The 20,322-nt window shown below is 39.3% G+C and overlaps 1 long non-coding RNA gene across 2 annotated transcripts; it reads right to left on the bottom strand.

Annotated features, from left to right (window-relative positions):
• Positions 1-2,054: 2,054 nt before the first annotated feature.
• Positions 2,055-20,137, bottom strand: LOC125323573. Of its 2 annotated transcripts, none has more exons than XR_007202564.1 (4): positions 20,080-20,137; positions 14,705-14,860; positions 5,217-5,384; positions 2,055-3,891 (listed from the first exon to the last, which is right to left on the bottom strand). It is a non-coding gene; the product is annotated as an uncharacterized LOC125323573 (long non-coding RNA). The 2 variants fall into 2 exon arrangements; XR_007202563.1 differs by having other exon boundaries at positions 2,055-2,204.
• Between the last annotated feature and the right edge of the window lie 185 nt (positions 20,138-20,322).

Here is a 20,322-nt window from a genome sequence, read left to right as displayed (position 1 = left end):
GCCTATCATAAGCTTAACTATGCTCAAAATATTTCATAAGCAATTTAACATGCAAAAGTTAACAGTTCACATTCTCCACCAAGTCTTTGTCCAGAAGCTGTTTTCTAAATCTGCTGAGCTTTCTTACAATAATTAAAGCTTTCCCCACCACAATATAACATTTTTTGAACAGTTATGACAGAGCAAACAAACCTTTTTTGGAATCAGATTGAATCTTCATTACATTTGTCAGCAATGATTAACTTAATTAAACTTTCAGTTGCACAGGAATAAACAAGGGCAAAATCCAAAATCCAAGACTGGATCTTAATATTACTGATTCAAAGAGTCACGGTTCCACAAAGTCTTAGGTATGTTTCTAACTCTTAGTGAGACTCCTGAGATGGGAATTCTGAATGGGAGCCTGTGAACTGCATGATAGAAACTCAAATCAGCTTGAGTGAAGTGCCACATATTTTTTCAGTTTTGGACAGTGTTCAGTTAAGCTCAAGACTAATTCCCTCTCTGCATGTTTTCCAAGGTAATATTTATGTACTGCAGTTTCATTTGCCTGTTTCCTATAAACACTACTATGACTCACCTGCTTTTTAAGATAAAGGATGTGTCTTTAAGAAAACCCTTTGTGAACATATTGTGTGCAGCTTCCACTTTTGTGCATTTTTAAGAAAATATTCAAATTTCCAGTCATTAAGTGTTTTTTTAATACCCTGATTAGTATGAACTAATTCTTTTCCCTTTCTCCTCACATTTGGGAATGCATAGTCAAAAAATCAGATTCTCCAGTACATACAGTTTTTGTAAATGTGATGTTTATAACTATTCTGAATGCTTCTTCAGTATTCTGCACCTTGTTGTCCTATTGCTATTTAGCTAAATTAAAAGAATATGTAATGTTTACATTTCAAAAAAATTTAGGCACATAGGGGTCTTCCTTTCCAGGCCTTAAGTTAGGTATCTAGGGAAACTTTGTAGCTCTTTGGTACACTCTGCTCCTCTCAAGAGCTCAGCCTCTTCCCTTTTGAGAGAGGTCTCTTGAGATCTCAGCTATTTCCCTAGTAGTTCCCAAGAACAAGAACAATAAAATCTCACTCTTCATAGTCAGATAATTACCATAGAAAATGTACTTTGCAAACAGAATATGGGCAGGTTTGACTGCAGTTTGATTTCTGAAGTTTTTGTAACCCCAAAGATTCACAATAAAATCACTGGTGTTTAAATTATTGCTACCAAAGAATTTTAAAAGTATTACTTGAAAAAAATAATACTAAGTCTGGAAAGGTATGCGAAAGGAAAGCCACCTTTGTGGCTCTGCTATTTGAGCCCTGTATGTTCACAAGAAAAACAGCTGAAAAGGAAAAAGAAGGAAGATGGACATGAGATAATCACCATAAAACAATAAAAATAAAGAGGTTACAGAGATACAGAAGATATACCTCATATATAGATAACTGGATATGTTCCAGCTAAATTGGTGTTATAAACAAAAAGAAAAAATCATAAAACCAACAGCAAAACAGAGAGAAAAGTGCAAAAAACCAAGAGAGGTTGGATAAGCTGAGAAATGTGATGTGAGGAAAGCCTTGGGTTTGTCTAAGCTTCCTTCCTGTTTATGGTGATGTGCTTACTGTACATGTTTTATTAATACCCTACAGCTGATAACAAACAGCAATTGTGCACGCAAAAGACATAATGCTCTGTGAGAGACATCTGCTACGGTGGTACTTAGGCTGTGCCTATTTTAGGATCAATACATGAAAGACCAGTGCCAAAGGAGGAATTTGCCCTATCATTTGTGGACTTTCAAAAGCCCCAGGGGCCAGGAAATGGCATGTTCTGCAACCGTATCTGAAATTCTAGCCAGCTCCCCATTAAACATTGACTCACTTTCTCACAAGGTATTGAAAATAGACCAAGACTTCAGTAGATCTCACATGCAGCATTTTCTTTGACCATAAGGAATATTACAATTGCCAATGACTTTAAAAAAAATTACCTGTATTGTTGAAGTATGCTGTTAGTGACACACCAAGACAGCTTTTCCATAAACCATTTTATTTGTAAAGCTTTTCAAAGTTGTGCAGTATTCCGTAAAGGTAAGGTGCACAGAATTCCAAGCCTGAAGAGTATGTGTTCAGAGAGTTTAATTCTTCCTTCTTCTGTCAATCTGATTAGAATTTGTACTGTAGTCAATGAAAAGGGTATGCCTATATCATCCAGAAAAAACCAAAGCTCTTCAGTAAAATGCCTAACTTTACCACAAATTTTCAACAAGAAGTCCAGTAGAAGCAAATCCAAGAAAGCAAGGAACTATACAGAGAGGACATGAGGCTAACATAAAATTTTGTGTCCCATTAGACTAATACATGATATTAATGATTAAGCCTTTTTGTTCTTTAATTTTCAACTAGTATTATTAAGACAGTTATTCAGCGGAAGGATTTGGCCTTAGGTCAGAAAGATGAGATAAACAGGATAACCATTAAAACACAAAAACATATGGTATCGCCAACTGCGTGAAGATCAACATTAGATTAAATCCCATTCAGTAAGCAGTGTTTATGCATCTCTCAGCCAGACAGGATGTTCTACTGATGTTTCAGACTGGGCTCCAGCTGAGTCGTATGAACTGCAAGGGCTGCATCTGACTGCTGAGCAGATGAGTCACATTTTCAAAGGTGAAAAACACAGATTTTACTTGTTTACCGTGAGGAGTGTTGAGAGCATCTAACCTGAATTTGGTAATGCCTACAGTAGAAGTTTTCTAGACTGCTATTAGTTGTCAATATATAGGTTCCCTCCTAATTCCAAGCAGTATGAGAGAGGGAAAGAAAGTAGACTAAATGTCTAACTAGTGAAGCTAGGGAAAAGCAACACATCCAATTCTCACTTCCACGTTTATTTAAAACGCCAGTTCCAGACTTAACATCTTCCTTTTTTACATTCACCTTATGGCTGAGGACTGGCTCTTTCACAAATTAAATTCAAGTTTGGTTTATCATTCAATGAAGAGTGGATGGGACCTGACTGGCTGTTGTCTGGAACATGGTTGACACATAACCGCTACTCTTAAAGGTAGACAAGTGAAAGAAAGTGGCAGTCACTACCTGTCAAAGCCCTCTGCCCCTGCCAATCCCCAACTGCACAAAGCTAAATTTTTGATGGCAGACTTTTAGTGTAGGATTTCTCTAGCCTACCTTGTCACTGTCTCCACTGTGAACATCTGACCAGGGATATCTGTAGTGTTGGTAGGTGGGAACAGCGGCACAAATTACTTTAAACATTAACATTTATGATGAGATAAATTATACTGAAGGAGCCCACATGACTAGCTTAGATGTACAATTGAAAACTCTAGACACTTAAAATTTGGTGAAATTAGTCCCACCCTTGGATATTAAGTTGAACATCTTAAGATAATTTTTAATCTGACGTCAAACCTGGAATTTGTTTTGATCCTATTGCTAAATGAGGAAGCATGAAGAATACATTGTCCTAGCATGATCATTCATCTCTCTTGGCAGTGAAATAACTAACAGTGCTGGCAACATTCTCATTCAGCTTCAAAGTCAACATCTCTTTCAAATGAGCAGGAACTGCTTCGAGCCATTCTTTTAGGCTGTCTTCAGGCGTGGTTTTATACCACTACGCAGGTCAAGTATTTCATATTGCATGCATTATCATAGGATCTAAGCACCTCAGAGTTCCTTCCTTTGTTTATGTAAATTTAATATCTTCCAGACCACCTTTGCAATCTCAAGAACTCAATTTTGTTTTCAACAAAAGTTTGGATCACCAGAGAAGCAAATGTTTTACCAAATAAACCTCATCAGGTAGTTGTCTAGAAGCAGATTTTGGTTGTTTGCTCAGTGGCCACTCACTTGACTTTTCAGGCTGCAAAAAGTTGAAAAAGGAAAAAACTACTACCTCTGACAATACTACCTGGAGTGAAAAACCACCAGGAATAGAAATTACACTAATCTTGCTCACTTGATTTTTAAGAATTCTAATTTCTATGGAAGTTAAATTAACTTTGTTGATCACTGTTGTCCATTTGTCCCTTTGAAAGTGTTTCTGTATTAAGGACTATAGCAAGGGCTAGCAGGTGGTAGTGGCCCCATTTCAAGGTATGATTTACAACACTCAGCATTTTACTTACTAGGTAAGCAAAACTGTGTATCTAAGGGAGTCACTTCAAATATTAAGGCATATGAAAACTGTTAACAAAGTCTTCCATGTAGAAAGTCTACTTGCCTTTGCAAATTGTACAGATTTGTGTTGAGAAATACAACATTAAAAATCTGACATTTTAAGACTGGTATGGGGGTACTAAATACAGCAAAGAATAGTTTCGGGCTGTACATATTTGCATGGAAGTATATAAATGATACAGGACATTAAGTATATGATAAATAATTTCATGCATCTACCTTGCAGCTGTCACAAAAGGACCTAATTTCATTCTACTTTTCTGCTCACAGAACTGCTTTAATATATGGAAGATTAACAAATGTGATCGTTTTTCTTTTTTTTTAAATTCTAAATTATTGTTCTCAGCCTACATCTACATTTTAAATATCATCTGAAATCCTGAATTTGAAGTTGGGTATCCCACAAGAAAAAATCCAGTCTGTTGCAGGTCACTAAAGAAAAAACAATTACATAGTCTCTCTGGTTCACTTTTCTCCAATTGATAGGTTATTTAACACACAATTCATCCCATGTATGGTAATATGGGTTAAATAGACTTCAGCAACATTTAGTTTGCAATGACTATATTTTGTGAAATAAACATAATGATTCTTGTTAGCACCACTGAACATCTCCTCTCTTTCAAAAGCAGAATTAAATTAATCCTTGTGTTGACAGAGATTTTTTTAAAGTTAAATAAATCCTGTATCAATGGCCTTCCTCTAAATATGTATTTACTTTGTGGTTAAATAAAAATATACCACTTGCTCAGAAGTAAGCACACACATAGGCCTTGCACTCTCTATTTATACTCTGATAAAATCCATCCCTACCAGACTAAGGGGATAACCATTACTTTACGTATAAAAATGAAATAAACTGGTACAGAAAGAAGGATTTATAGTACAGCATATATCCACACAAATCAATTTAATTAAGGAATCCTAAATTGCCCTCCCTATTACTTAGGCTGAGCAAGACAAGGTGCTACCCCTGGCCAGCCTCACCCGTGAGGAGTACGAGGTTACCTTATAGCTGGTCATTCATAGTGCAGCATTTACTTGAACGCCAAATGTGAATCGTCCAGATTCGGTGGCTCCCAAGTGCTCTTTGTCCTTCCTCTGGCACAGCATCTTTCATAACTCAAGAGATGCACATAGACTAAGATTCTTCCCTGGGATTCCTAGATGCATTCCCTAAGACAGATAAAATTAATAATCAATTTTCTTTATCATCATAATGATCTTCCCAATTATTTAAAATAAAAACTATGTAAAGGTTTTTCATTACAGAAGCTTCTGATCACAGCACTGTGACATAACAGATGCAGTATCAGTTTTCAGGCAGAATTATTCAGTATATAAAAGGTCTAACTGTTTAGGTGTCTGTCTGTGTCTTACATTTTAGTTAGAAACACTTTAAAGGAAACACTTCCCTCCTTCTCTCATCAGGGTGAAATCAAGGTCATCTTATTTAAACTCCCTGGGATAGTAATATTTAAAATTAAATGACACTCCACCTAATTATTTTACTAAAAGCCTTCAATTCCTCTAAGCTCTTCAAGTAACATCTAAACCTTTAAGAAGTTGCAACTGTTTGAATAATAAACTACACAGAGTACCACCCTTTGAGGGAAAGCTTGCATGTTCAAATTGGGCCAAATAAGCAGTAAGACAATATAAACCCAAGCCACTTAAACCACATGAATAATTCCCAGACACTTAGAAATCTGATTTATAACCATGCACAGGCAGTGCTATCGTCATTTCAGAATTCACTTTGCTGGAATTTACTGAAGGATACTGCTGTGTACTAACAGGGTTTTACAATTAATAAGACCTATAATGCTACTGACTGGGCACGATAACAGTGTACTAAATTATGTACAATTGTATTTGAGGTAAATTTGCTATGGAGAATAACACTATTAATCATTAAGTCATCTCAGGTTTCTGTATTATCCGAACATGCTTAATATTCCCACTAAGAAAGCCACCCCTGACATAAGGAAGTGATCTTAAAAATAACCTGGGACCCTTAGTTTTACAGAAAGAATGTTTGCTGACCTTTAACGACCCACTTTGTTCCCAGATTTTGTAGCTTTGTAGTTCCTTTGATCTTAAGGCATTTTTCTAATTGTATTTCTGCAGGACATTTGATGTGCTGCCACCAGTCAGTAGAAAAGCAGGAGCTAAAGGACTACCAACCCTTTCTTATACCTACCGTTGTATTTCCACATATACGAGAGGACCTTTTGTTTTTTCATGAGTTAGCTTAATATTCCAAAGGCATGTGGAAAAAGTTGAACAAGAAGAAAAGTAATTATTTTCACATAAGGCTGTTTACATGTGAATGGTTGTGGAGTAAATACGGACCTGTAAGTTGTGCTTGCACATGAATTATTGCGCAGGTAAAGGAGATTTAACTTCAGACCATCTTTTACTTTATTCAATGTAATAACTTGCACCCACATAGCAAATGGGAATAGTTAACCTGGTGTCGAATCTTATTGCAGAAACACTTGTTAAAACCCTGCTCACCTGTATACATCCAGCCTCCTATCTGCTTTTCTCCTTGGAAAAATAAAGTTGTTCTTTATTCAGTGTTAGAAGGGTTGATCCACTCCAATTTAAGTACAATTAGCAAGATTGTTACACAAGTTGCAGTTGCCAGATCTTTATAGCTGGTAATACCTCTGCCAAAGTACACACTACTTTTTGGTTTCAGTATGACTTTGCAAGGGTATTGGTTGGAAAAAGCAGATTTTTGGTTGTGCAATTAATCCAAGCATAGCCAGGAGTTACAGACACTTACAAAAAACTCCAACCTTGTGTTTGACTTCAGCTTTCACAGTAGGACTGATGCTCTCAGGGTAACCTCCAAAAGGATTTGAGAGGAACTTTTTCCCATTTTGCTTTTCCTGATGTGCAGGGTCAGTGTGAGAGAGCTAGACTTCCGATTTTTTCTAGTCAAGATGTGTGCTTCTTGTAAAGATGAGATGTCACTCTCCTTTTGGAGAGCAATATATGTATGAAATATTAACTGGAAGCACTTATTGTCACAGGAGGCTTGATGTCTGTTCTCTGGTTAGACATCAACTTACTCTGGTTGTATCCAAACTCAATCTCCCACATTTCAAAGCTTTGCTGATGCAGAGAGACCCAGTGTTCCTAACTCTGGATTTCTCAAGCAAATTGCCAGGTGCGGATCCAATGTTTAACTCCATTCTCACTACCTCTTCTCTCTCCTACCCTGAAACCAATCCTCCTAATTACCTGGATGAATTCCTCCTGACTCTGCTCTTTCCTAAAAATGTGGTTACACAACAACAGTTTTCAGAAACAGGTTTGATGTTAAAGTAAGAAGCACAGGCTTAGAGCAAAAATTTCTTACCCATTAGCATGTAAGAGTTACAGGTTTGTTTGTTTTTTAAACAAGCTTTTGAACACAGTCCCTGTGATCTGCCAAAATTATTCACCAGCAGCAAATCCTGGCCTTACTTTGAAGCCTGAGGCCAGACAACCCCTCCAGACTTCTGCTTCAACTGGCTTGTTTCTGGTGGTCTAGACTCTCCCTCACTCGAGGAAGCACTTTCTTTTCTGACAGTGAGAAGACTTGTAACTCAGGGTGTCCCAGAGCACAGGCCACTGATGACAGAAACACAAGGGCAGACTTTGCACACGTCTGGTCTGCGTACAATAGCTTGGGAAAGGACCTTGAGTTAAAAACTGTTACACTCTCAGTCTAGGAAGAAATTCTTTCATCATATTTTGATGCTATCAGTACAACTGGAAAGTAAAACACAGTATTTCGATCAGTTTCAAATATTGAGTGCTTAAAAGTAAACCTGGCTTTTTGGCAGGACCCTGAGTACCTCTTCCAATAATTTTTTTTTTTTTCTCCCTTCAGCCCTCAGTCTCACATCAGGACAACTAAACTTCAAGCCACACAAAGCTAGATAATCTTGCTTCATATCCTATTCATGCTTCTCCAGGCAAAAAGGTCACCAAAAATTATTTAAGGAATGTTTTCCTCCTGCACTTACTGAGAACTTCCGTACCCCCTTCTGGCCCAGTCATTTCTGTAGCGTCAGCTTGGACCCCCTTGTTAACCCTTCCTCCTCCCTACATTGGGTGTTACCAATCCCGAGACGTAAAACTCACAACATTACCTAAATAACACATTGTAGTGAGCCCTACAGAGCCATTTCAATGTGAAAATGAAAGGGAAATTCAGGCAACGAAAAGGAAAGTATCAATGTATTTGTCCATTAGCCATTGCTCTGTCTTGCTGGCTTTTACATCATTCCTGAAACTTTTCCCTTTCACAGCAAAGAACCTAACTCAAGCTTACATTGATTTCTCAGTAGCAGTCTTCTCTGCTAACCTCCTCCAGAAGTCTGTAATTTAATACATATATTATCTATATCTGCATGCTCTGCTTTTTTTTTTTTCCTTCTGAAATTAAACAGGTCATTTCCCATAGATTTGTAACAGCAGGAAACACCCTCTTATATTGACTTTAATTTCAGCTTTCCATGTCAATGCATGTCAGGAACATTTGATGTGACAAGAAACAACCCCAAAACAATGTAGATTCTGCAATACCATTAAAACAGGACCAAAAGTTCCTGTGCTTCTTGTTACAGCAGCGAAACTGCAGAGTGAACAGAACAGTGTTAAGTTCTTTTCTCCTTAATGTATGACAACACTGATTTCACACACCGAGTAGCTCTGGCATCTGATCTGTTAGTAGCTGACAGGAAACCTGAACACAATTTCCAGAGGTGTTTTTATGCTCACTATCTTTTTATGGAGACTCAGCAACTGCAAACTCCGCTTTCTGTACGCCTTAAAGGCCGCCTTACAATGCAGGAATTGCCATCTGCTGGCCAAGCCGGGAATGGGCTTCGTCCGCAATTTATTACTACATCTCCCTGACTAAATTTGGAAATGGATTTGAGCAAAGGAGACGGTGCCACTGCCAGCTGAGCCTGCCCGCAGGACAGAAGTATGTACATACTTTTCCAACTCACGCTGGAAAAGGAGGGGAAAAACTGTAGAGCAGATGAGTTCGGGGATCCACGATGTTGAAGCACAGATTTTAAAATAGACAGTAAAATAGTTATCGTCCCTCCTGGAAATTACACTTTAATTTTTATACTTTCGAGTGACAAAAAGAGAATGTAGGGGTGACAAAACCCTTGCTGCTGGGAGAGGCAGGCCAAGTGTCTGCAAATTTCTGTGTCCAGATAAGAGCTGGCTAGAGGCAGCAGGGAGGCACAACAGTAATCCCTGCCCATTCTCAACCAAAATCCTGTGTAGCACAGCCCAGACATCCCCTGACTCTCTTCTCTCATCTGCTTTTTCACAGCTGTGACTTTTCATGTCCCAAGCCCTTCTGTCTCCAAACTCCTTTCACAAACCACCTCCTAGCTCTCAGTGTCAAAACATTTCTCCTCATTCTTTCAATCCAGAACCCTCATATTTTTCATCTTCTTTCCCATCCTTCCTTAAATTTTCTTTTCTACCAAGTCTTCCTCCTTTTCCCCTAACTCTTCATGCAGGCACATGAGGCACAGACCATCTCACTGCACAGCTGGTTTGTAAAGAAGTAAGCAATAACTTTCTCTTAGTATTCCCCAGCCTTAGCGGAATTATGATAAATGGAGTTCTTTCTATCAATTATATTTTCTAGCAGCAGTTCCATAGCTTAAGTCCCTGTGTTAAAAAATTGCATCCTTCTATGTGCCACCTATTTTCTTCATTGCACAGTCCCAAGTTAATTGATTATGTCTTTTCCTATACAAGAACAAAAGGGGCAAGAAAAATGGCCTCAAGTTGTGCCAGGGGAGGTTTAAATTGGGTATTATGAAGAGTTTCTTCACAAAAAGGGCTGTCCAGCATTGGAACAGGCTGCCCAGGGAAGTCATTGAACCACCATCACTGGAGGTATTTAAAAGACATGTGGATGTGGCACTTGGGACATGGTTTAGTGCTGGGTTAACAAATGGTTGGACTCAATGCTCCTCAAGGTATCTTCCAGCCTAAATGATTCTGTGATCTCCATGTCATCCATGAATTCTTATATTTTTGCAATATTTATTTTCAGTTATATCCTTTCCAAGCAGGAGAGCTAATTGATTTATTCTTCCTGTAGAATCCATTTCATATCTTCAGGTCATCTTTGGCTTTCTCTAAACTATTCCTGTTATAGCTCTTTTCAAGGTGGAGGACAGGGATAGCTGAACTGCACAGAGCAGGCAGGGTATGGGCACACTTTGGATTTATATAGCACCAAATTTTTATACTCTATTTCATTTTCCTTCTACTCATTCTGATTTCCCCATACTAATTCTTAACATTTGATTTCCTTTTTTGACTGTGAGTATCAGGATGACTTTTTCCCTCTCTACTACAATTGCAAGGTCTCATTTCCCCCATTTTGTTTTAAATTAACGTCAGTTTTGTTCATTTTTTGTATGTAACAACAATGCATTTAATTTGTGTGGCATTAAAATGCACATTCCAAACAGTCTTCTGGATGTCTTTGCAGGTGCCAGTCATCTTTATGACATCAGTCAAACTTCATCATAACAGATTATCAAACTACAAGTTATGGAAGAACTTAGCCATAGCTCCCTAAACCATGTTTAACTGACACATGGTATCATAGGATCATCGAGGCTGGAAAAGACCTTTGAGATCATTGTGTGCAACTGTAAAAATTTTACTGCCCTGTCCACCACTAAGCCATGTCCCTAAACACTGCATTTACAAGTCAGAAGCTGAGCAAACGCCCCAGCTGCAGATTTCTTGGAAGGGTCCTCCTGTTTCTGGAGCTCTTTCATCTGCTGGCATTGGCGTTGCCAAGACAGTGCTGCACATAAATATTCAGCCTCCACCTGAACAATAATCTAAGAAGAGAAAATCAAAAAGAAAGTGTTGCACAAGTCAGAATTAGTCATGTAAAAATACCTTTGATATTACACACAATTCTCAGAAAGAACATAACCAGAAAGAGTACAAAAAGGACAAATAAGCAGTATTTGTCCTGTTTTACAGTTTCTGTGTGAAAAACATTTAAATTGACCAAGGCACTTCAGCTTGGGAAAGAAATCAGTAAGGAAACTGAAGCCTGTAAAGTCATGAAAGGCGTGAAACAGGTGAAGGGAAATGTTTATCTGAGAACGCTCAAATAAAAGACCTAAGGAAGATCAGAGAATATGATCAGACCTCAAGTTTAACCCAATAATTCCTATGCCACTCAACAAAACTAAATTATTAAACTAACCAATACAGAGTGTTTAAGATGCCAATATTACATACTTAACCAAACAATAGGAAGCCTCATAAAAGAAAGATGCAGTCACAACAGAACACAATAAAAAGATTACTTCCAGCTCAGGAACTTTTCAAACTGTGGATTTGTCTATACTAGGAAATAACAGAAGAGGTACTGAAATAAAGCTCCTTTGAGTTTCTCCCTGTTCTCATACTCTTTCCCAAAGTACCAGGAACTGAAGGCTCATGATAAACTTCCAGGGTGAAGCACAAATGCAGTTCCCTGCTACCACAGACACTGAAGTGTATTTTCCCATATTTGAGGAAATCACAGGGACAACCCATCCAGCATGTAAGAGGTAAGTCTCACCTCTGGGAAAGGAAGTGTCTAAATCATGTCCCCTCATATGAAAAGGACTCTTGATGATCGTTGAGTATAGTTGTTTTTTGTCTTGTGACATGGGTGGAAATTCAAAATGTGTAGAAGTACAAACGTCAAAATAAAGCATTGTGCTTTTACTAAACTGAATTTCTTTTTCTTCAACTTACGAAAGAGTAAGATTGATATTTGCATTATTGGCAATATTATACTGAATATAAAGGTATGAATGTTTCCATGGTAACAAATCAACTTTCTCCTTTCCTCAGAGTTTTCATACAATGGGAAGTTTGGCCTTTTAATTGTGACTTGGAACAACACAAAGTTTGCAAATGTTGTGATTCTGAGAAATTCCGTTTTTCTAACAGCTTATTCTTTATCATAGACTGACTATGAAACACCAATGTGTTTGTTTGGAAAAGGAAGGTTCCTGTCACTTGAAAACATTCATCTTGGAGATACCTTTATTCACACAACTTCTAAACCTTAGTGATCCCATTGAGATCTCTCCCTCAGCAGGAAGTGAGTGGCAGTGAGCTCACTGAGACTTTCTGGTCCATGGAAGCTGGGTGTATCCCACACCTAAACTATCGATCTAAAACAACAAACCACCTTAATCATGCAAGTGCTTCTTGGCAAGTACAAAACACAAAGGAGGAGTAACAATTCCCAAACAGAGAAATGTTTGTTCTCGTTAAGGGTTTCCCTCAATGTGGGGAAAACAAGGAGCAGGGTTCTCCAGAACACACTGTGTTCAACTCTCTTCTGCAATGCATGGTTGCAAGTAAACAGGAGAGCTTGAAGGACAAGGTCTTAAAGCTTGATTGTTTTATAAGTAGAAGCTACCACCATTCAGGAAAGCCACGTTCAGTCTCTGAGTAAGTCTCCAAGTCAAATGCCTGGTTCAGTGTCCAAGAGGAGACACAGAAGACCAGAAAGTTTCTGATTTCAGTCACCTGGCTTTCATTGTGAGAAAAACACCTCTGCTATTGCCTTGTCTTAATAATATGGCTGTTCTTTCTTAACACTCACTTGTTTTGCTGACAGAGTTGGGCCCATGGAAACTAGCTCTTTACCTACTAGGTTTAAAAGTTCATCCTGTTCTACCTTTTAAGAGAAAAGCAAAACTTCCCTGTAAACTCAGCTCCCAGAATTGATTACAAAAGCTGGCTCTGACCAAATGCTGGCACCATTTTCATAAACCACAAGTTTTGACAAGCTTTTTCCTTCTTCTCTGCTAGCATTTAATACATCTTTTTCTCCAGGCATACTAGTCGGGTGGCATAAATCTCCTGCCACAAGCACGAGTTCCTAAAGGAACATGAATTACCTTTGACAGAATGTCATGCATGAGATCATCTTTAGGGTAGGTTTATTGTGTCCTATGCAGCTCACATGCTGAAAAAGAAATTCACCTTTCATTTTTTCGTAATTGTCTTTTAACTCTACTTTTTCCTTAACATGGACAGCTTTGTCTACACATGCTTAAACTTTTCAGTCACTTAACCACAGAATAGATTTCCTTCCAGGAACCGAAAGAAAAGTAACTAAGAACCTAATCAGCTATTTCATCCTGAAAACAGCAACATGGATCTAATGAAATTTAAATGAAATTTAAAATATTTTTCATAGCTGGAGAAAATAACTAAATCTGTCTTCAAAAGATTTGAGGCTCATGCTAAGACGTAGTGTTAGCTTTCCAAGCAAAACATACATGAAGTATTTCTAATCATGCTCAGACTAGAACAAGCCCAACTTAATCTTTTATTCAAATTCATTAAGCAATATCACTTAATGCAGTTCAAAAAGTCTTGTTCATGGCATGGCTCCATAGCATCAGAGGGAAAAGAAGTATGTTGAAAAATCTTCATAATGGAGAAAATCCTTCCAGATAAACCAGAAGCCACTTAGAGAGTTTTGTCAGGAGATTACTCCTGATTAGCAGGAGAAGTTTCCTGAATATAATTTAGAAGGTTGTCTTAAAACCAATCTGGACAGATTTCTTAATGTTTTGCTAAAAAAGGCACAGAAATGACCTAGCATCTTTCTTACAAGAATGATGACCAGGGTTGAGTGGTGTTGGTGTTTGTTGAAAAAGCTCAGCATTTCTGAGAGGTTTTCTTTGCAAAGAAAATGAAAAATAATAAGTGGTTCCACTTAGGTCAACTTTTTCCTGACCGAGGGATGCTGGCAGCTGTGCCAGCTCCACCACAGCATAAACAGCAGAGGCTTCAGCCACAGGAAGGTACATGGAAACCACCAACAGAGACCACACTAACAAGGAATTAATGACTTCCATGTTTTATCTTTGTTCCCAAAGCAAATCCATTTGGTAAAAGTCAGCTAACCTTTGCTATCACATCCGTAAAATGGCGTTAAAAGAGATCATCACAGGGAAAGCTGTTATGAAGCTTACTGGCAAGTATAGGTCTCAAACCCCATCCACTTCCTTAAGAACAAACTCAGAGCCATAGTAATTCTCAAACTTGGGCACTGTCTTACAGATATTGCTGTCAGCAGCAATACAAGTGGCAGGAGTTCCCTTACATCTCCCATCCCACCCCAGCCTTTTGTTTCCTCCCCAGCACAGCAGTGCACATCCAGTTGTGCTGCGAGCCAGATCAGGGAGCTGATCCAGGCTTCACAACAAAGTAAAACCCCTTCCCTCTCCCCCACCCTGCCTTTTCCAGTGAATTCAATTCCCTGACCTGATTGCCAGTCCCACAAACAGCTGCACCTTCCTAACTCCTTATGTCAGCTCTGCTGCTGCACTCCTCCCATGTTGTTATCTATAAAGCATTTGGTTTGTTGGTTTATTTGATTTTTTTAAGAAATGTCATTATGTATGACCTACTGCCTCCGAGAAACTGGAGAAGGCTAATGGCAGGAAGGGTGGGTATCCCCCTCTCTCTCTCTGGAAGGAAAGCGAGAAGGAAGTGCCCAGTAGTTACCACGTCTCTGAATCTTTCTTCAAGGGAGCCTTTCTGCATGGCCCTGAAGAGGTGATCATCTGAAACACAAAGAGAATCCCCTCATTCATCAACTACAGAACTCACTTGAGTTGTACTACTGTTTTCCCTACAATATCCCAGAAGCCCTTAGGTACTTCAAGTATGTTCATAGAAGAAAGGAAAAAAAGAAACAAGAAAGAAAGAAGGAAACCATCTACAAACTTATTTTCACAACATAACATATAAACTCTAACATTTCTTTCAAATAACCCTGTTGAGCAAGGAATTATTCCTGTGTGCAAAATAAGCCAACAGGAGCTGAAATCTATTGCCTCTTGTGAATTAAAAGCTCATTACTGTTTATTGGCATGCTGCATGTGCACTTTGGAGAGCCTCACTGATTCTTCATAATAATCTGTTTTCAACTGAAAAAAAAATTAAATGGCAGCAATGGGAGGTGAATGCAAGTTCTGCATCACACTCTTGGCAGCAATCTGTCCCAAGACAGACTCCCTGATACAGCAGCTGTGACTGCCCATCTTCAGCAGTGACTCACACCAAACAAGTGAGAGGCTCGTGAGAACTTTGCTTAGAAATGTTTGGGGTGAATTTATACTACCAAATATCTCACATTTCTTTGTTGCATTGGGAAACTAGTTTCTGTCACATGCAAGAACATGACACACCAGGGGAGAGAGGAGACATTTTGCCTGAATTTTTTCTTCCTCCTCCTCACTTCTGTTGTCCCTTCCTCACCTTCCTCCAGAGGAGAGAGCAACTTTGAGGCCAAGGAGCTCAGTTGCCACTGGAATGAAACATTAGGAACTTGCAAAGCTGAAAAGATGCAACTACTCATGGACTTCTTTGGATTAGAAAAACAGAGACCCTGACTTAATAAAAGGAATATGCCTTCATCTGAAAAACAAGTGGAGAGGGAAAAGGGTTTTAGACTATCTTTTGGCAACACATGACCTTGGGCCCCAGCATGCCTATCTACAGCTAACACACATAGTCACTGTTGCAGCAATAATTCCAGGGCATACAGCAGCAGCAGCAGTAATTCTCCTGCCTAGAGGCTAGCAGCAGAGACCAGTGGTTTAATTTTGCAGATTTAAAAGGGGGAGAAATAACGCCAGTACCTAAAGCAGCCTTAGAATTGATCAAAGAGCTCTGCCTTCAGTGACAGCCTTTTCACTGCATGCCTGCTGAGCACTGCCTTCTCCAGGGAGTACATCTAAATGTCAGGAAACAGGCAGAGAAACTTAGATTCTGAAGTTCACCTTACTTTGCATTGCAGCACTGTATATGTGAAAAATGCAGTTTATTGTGCATAAACAATAAAAGACAAGAAACTCAGCTTCTTGACAGCACAAAGAGATGTTCTGGACAAACAGTGAGAAAGGGGTCACTGCAGCTCTGTCATGTTTGCTTTGGAGGCTGTGAGGGGGAAGGGAGTCAAGAGGAGGAAACTGCAACAATCAAAACAGAAGACAGGGCCCATACTTCAGGATCATGGATGGAGTGAGAAATCCAGATTTCATAGGTGATGTGTTGCAACACAGAAAGAATTGTGGGATTATCAAGAGGGAAAGTTGGTACAAAACAAGATTTTGTCATAAAGCATGCATACTCCCTGTTAACTTCTACTAAAAACTTTATGTCTACTTCCCCTTAATTACTTTGTGCTTATCTTGGGGGGGGTGGGGGGGGAGGGGAAGATCCAGTAAATGGGGTATGACTGAAAGTCAAACAAAACAAGAAATGAAGAAGAGATGCCTTAGAAATTTCTTGATCAGAGAACATCTGCTCTGTTCACTGATTGCTCTGAGTAGATGATGCCCATGTTATTTAGGACAAATCTTAATCCCAGATTACCTATAAATTGTTCCTCTCCCAATATCCACCTTCATTTCTTTGCCCACACAGAACTTAGATTCCTCCTGCCTGCCATGATCTCCAATATAATCAATTTCCAACCTCATCAGGTAGGTCTCTAAGAAACCCTATGTGCTCCCAAAATTTTGGAGTTTTTGACAGATTCTTCTCACTATGTTCTGTATAGATGTGTGAGAGCAAAGCTGTTCTTGCTATATAGTGTTAGTCATATTGCTAACTTGGAACATTCATCCTTTTAGAAAGGCAATCCTACAGAGACTTCACATTCAGAAGCCTCATGTCTCTTTTCCGTGTACATTTTTAGGAAACCTGACTTCTGATGCAACTGACCTATTTCTCAGCCATGTCTTTGGATTGCATCTGGGATGTGTCAGCACTGCTAGAGGCACTTTAGGAGGAGGAGATAAATTGCACTGGGGGACACGGGAGAACTCTCTGCACCATGTGTAATACACATGTTAACATATATTATGTATGGCTCTGTTATATATATAATGCACAGCTAACATTTTCCACTTTCTTCTCTTTAATAATGAAAACATCTCTAACAGAGTTCTGCTCTAGTCTCCTTACCCTGCTCCCCTGCTCCTTCATGTTTGATAGCATCTAGAATAAGCCTTTTTTCTGCTGGCTGGAGGATGCAGCAGTCAGTGTGATACCCAATGTGTCTGCCGTGTCCTCTTTTCATGCTCTTTTCTAACCCTCCCCAGCTGCAACTAAAACAGTGGTGGAGGGAAACCCTCACAATCAAACCCAGAAAGCACTTACTGAAAACAAATAAGGTTGCTAAGGAACTGTGAAGATAAGCTCAAACCTACCAAATCCAGGAAGTTCATATGCTCTTTTCAAACGCACACCACTCATTGCTCTCTTTGCTCTCAGTGCTCAGTCTGTCATGCTATACTAGCACAGAGCTAAGGCTGTGAGTGTGTGCATGCAGGACAGATACCCAAAAATGTGGGAATCCCAAGAACCTAGCAGGTTTCAGCACTCAGTATCTACCTCTCTTCCTGCTTTTTATAATTACACCACACCTAAAAAGAGCCAAGAAGACTTAAAGTGCAGGTAGGCGATATGTTATATGTGTACCAGCAGTTATCTATAATGACAGGAGCCTGGCTAGCAGCAGCAGCCAAAGACACCAGCTGCACAGCTGGGCAACGTCAGCATAGAGACCAAGGGTCCACAGAAGGCACAAATTGTACCCTCCTTGCCCTTGCCATCCTGCCAGCTAGACTAAAGAGAGCATGGGCTTGACTGCTGATTTCCAACTTCACCTCTGTTTTTCTGCACAGGCACAGCCTCAGCAGCCATGCCTTGCCCACAGGGATTTTCTTCAAACCGAAGTTATTACTAAGCTCAACCCATAAATAAAGCTAACTCCTGTGTGTTGGGAGGTAGGAAGATGAAAGCCAGAGGAAAGGGATGAACACGCCAGTTATGCCTTGTCTATCCCAGGCAACCCCTGGGGCCATGTTTATGTGTTTTCAGAGCCCGGTAAACTCTGGAAGCAAGGAGCAATTGAGGTAAAGCAAGCCCCTTTCATCAGCTGCCCTTTGAGTACTACACGTTCTGTTCCTCATGCACACAGCTACAGACAAATTTCCCTACACTTTGAAAGACTCTGGGAAATAAGAACATTCCACTAGAAAGATTATATTTAGCCCTCCTATCACCATTCACCTTGAGTTAAATCAGATATTTGGAATGCAGCCATTGCCTACGGAGCAGATGGGAGGCTATACCTGCTGTACCCTGAAATGACACCAGCCACCAGCCTTGTGGCTTTATCAGTGCTTCACAGCAAGGCTGAAACTTCTCCAAAGGGCATGAGGTGATCTCGTTTGTTAACTTGGCCTCATCCTATCTCATCATACAGAGCAGAGCAGTTCATTTCTGCTGTGAAAAACAAGAGAGCATTTCCACTTCCCACTCAAGAATTTGCACCAAAATGGCACTACTTTGAGTACTACAAAGTATTTATCATAAATACAGCAAGTTTTAATCCTTGCTAACAACATAACCTGAAAGTGATTGGCATGAAAAAGCATAACCTAAATATTCTTATGCTATATCCAGAAGAATTTCTCCTTGTCTCACACATCTGGTACATTTTGTCCGCCACATAGCTGTATTTCACCCGTACAAAAAGCTACATATAAAAGGGTATTCACACCAACAGCCACAGGTGATGGACATCAGGAACTTTAAGTTCCACCTGCAAAGGGCGAATAAACGCTCCCCACTGACTGATTTCCCATGCTCAAGGACTCCTCACCTCTCTGAAGCTTTAAGTAACCACTCTCAGGTGTTGGAAGGTGTAGTAGCCCCCACCTGTCCAAGACTCCTTGTCATACAAGGAGCAAACCAGCATCAGCATTAAAAAAAACCCACACCAGGATGCAACAGCTTCTCTCTGAGAGCTCTACTGAACAACAGTTTCACTTTTTACATTAAGAGGCTACAGGATTTTATATGGTCTACAGTACTGCTAAGAAGTTAAGTTTTAAAACCCAAATTAAGCACCAAAATTAGCTTCCAAATTAGGAAAATTTTGAAAATTACAGTCTTTTAAACTATGGGCACACTGTCTTTTATGAATTTACAGTATTTTACTATTACTTTTATGACTTAAAGCTTGTAAAAGACAGCATTGCCTGCTAGTATGGTTCTTCTCCAGCTTTCAGACAAAAGCCTACTGATTTGTACTTCAGAAAGATACAGTAGGAAATACAAATCTGAAGAAATTTATGGAATCATCAATTTCTCAAGCATGTGGTTATAGATTGGAGAAAAGGGTTTGGAGAGAGCCATGCAAATACATCAGTGATGAATATGTTTGTGCCCCCAAAATGAACCCAAACATTTAAAGCCCTCCCTTTTTCACACCACAGATTTTATCAAATGAGTACTGCAAGAATGTCATGGGTGGCATTTGCACAGCCACAGTTACAGCTCAGCCCAACCGTAAGGAAAGCGAAGCTGCCCAACAGCTTCCATCCAGGATGCAGAAGACAATTGAAAATAACAAACCACCTATTTCTGATGTGACATTTCAGCTGATTAGAAAACGAGCAAGAAAAGATCAAGTATTAAAAACATAAGTAGGATGAGCAAGCTTGCTGTATTCATGATAACGTGTGTATACTTCTATAATAATTATGCTTTTAAAGGGCAGAGTAACAACTTCCAAAGAGACAAGCAGAATTAAAAAAGCCAGGTTTTTCAATATGTTCCAAAGCAGAACACCACACCTAAGTCTCACTAAACTCTTAAATTCTCATCCCCTTTAAACAAGTCTTTAGCTGAATCTGCACTAACTCATGAGCACAAACTTGGGAGGAAATCAGGGTAAGAAAAAAAAATATCTGTAAAAATGTACCTTTCATGGTTGCTTCACAATTTCCATTCTAGGCACAAATCAAGCAGCAAAGATTGAAATTCAACCTGTGCAGGTTTCATTTATGCCTAAAGTAAATATCAGGTACTTTGCTACCATGGTGATGAACACAATAAAAACACCTTAAGCACTCCCAATTCTGCCAGTGCCAAGCGGGGCCTGGTGCAATAGTCAAAAGCAAAGCCTGGCCATCACACATGTATTGAGTTCACACCTTAGAAAATG

The sequence above is a fragment of the Corvus hawaiiensis genome, chromosome 3, assembly GCF_020740725.1.
Source record: "Corvus hawaiiensis isolate bCorHaw1 chromosome 3, bCorHaw1.pri.cur, whole genome shotgun sequence".
Classification (NCBI taxonomy): Eukaryota; Metazoa; Chordata; class Aves; order Passeriformes; family Corvidae; genus Corvus; species Corvus hawaiiensis.
Note: the sequence above shows the minus strand (reverse complement) of the source record. Positions and strands in the feature narration are given on the sequence as shown.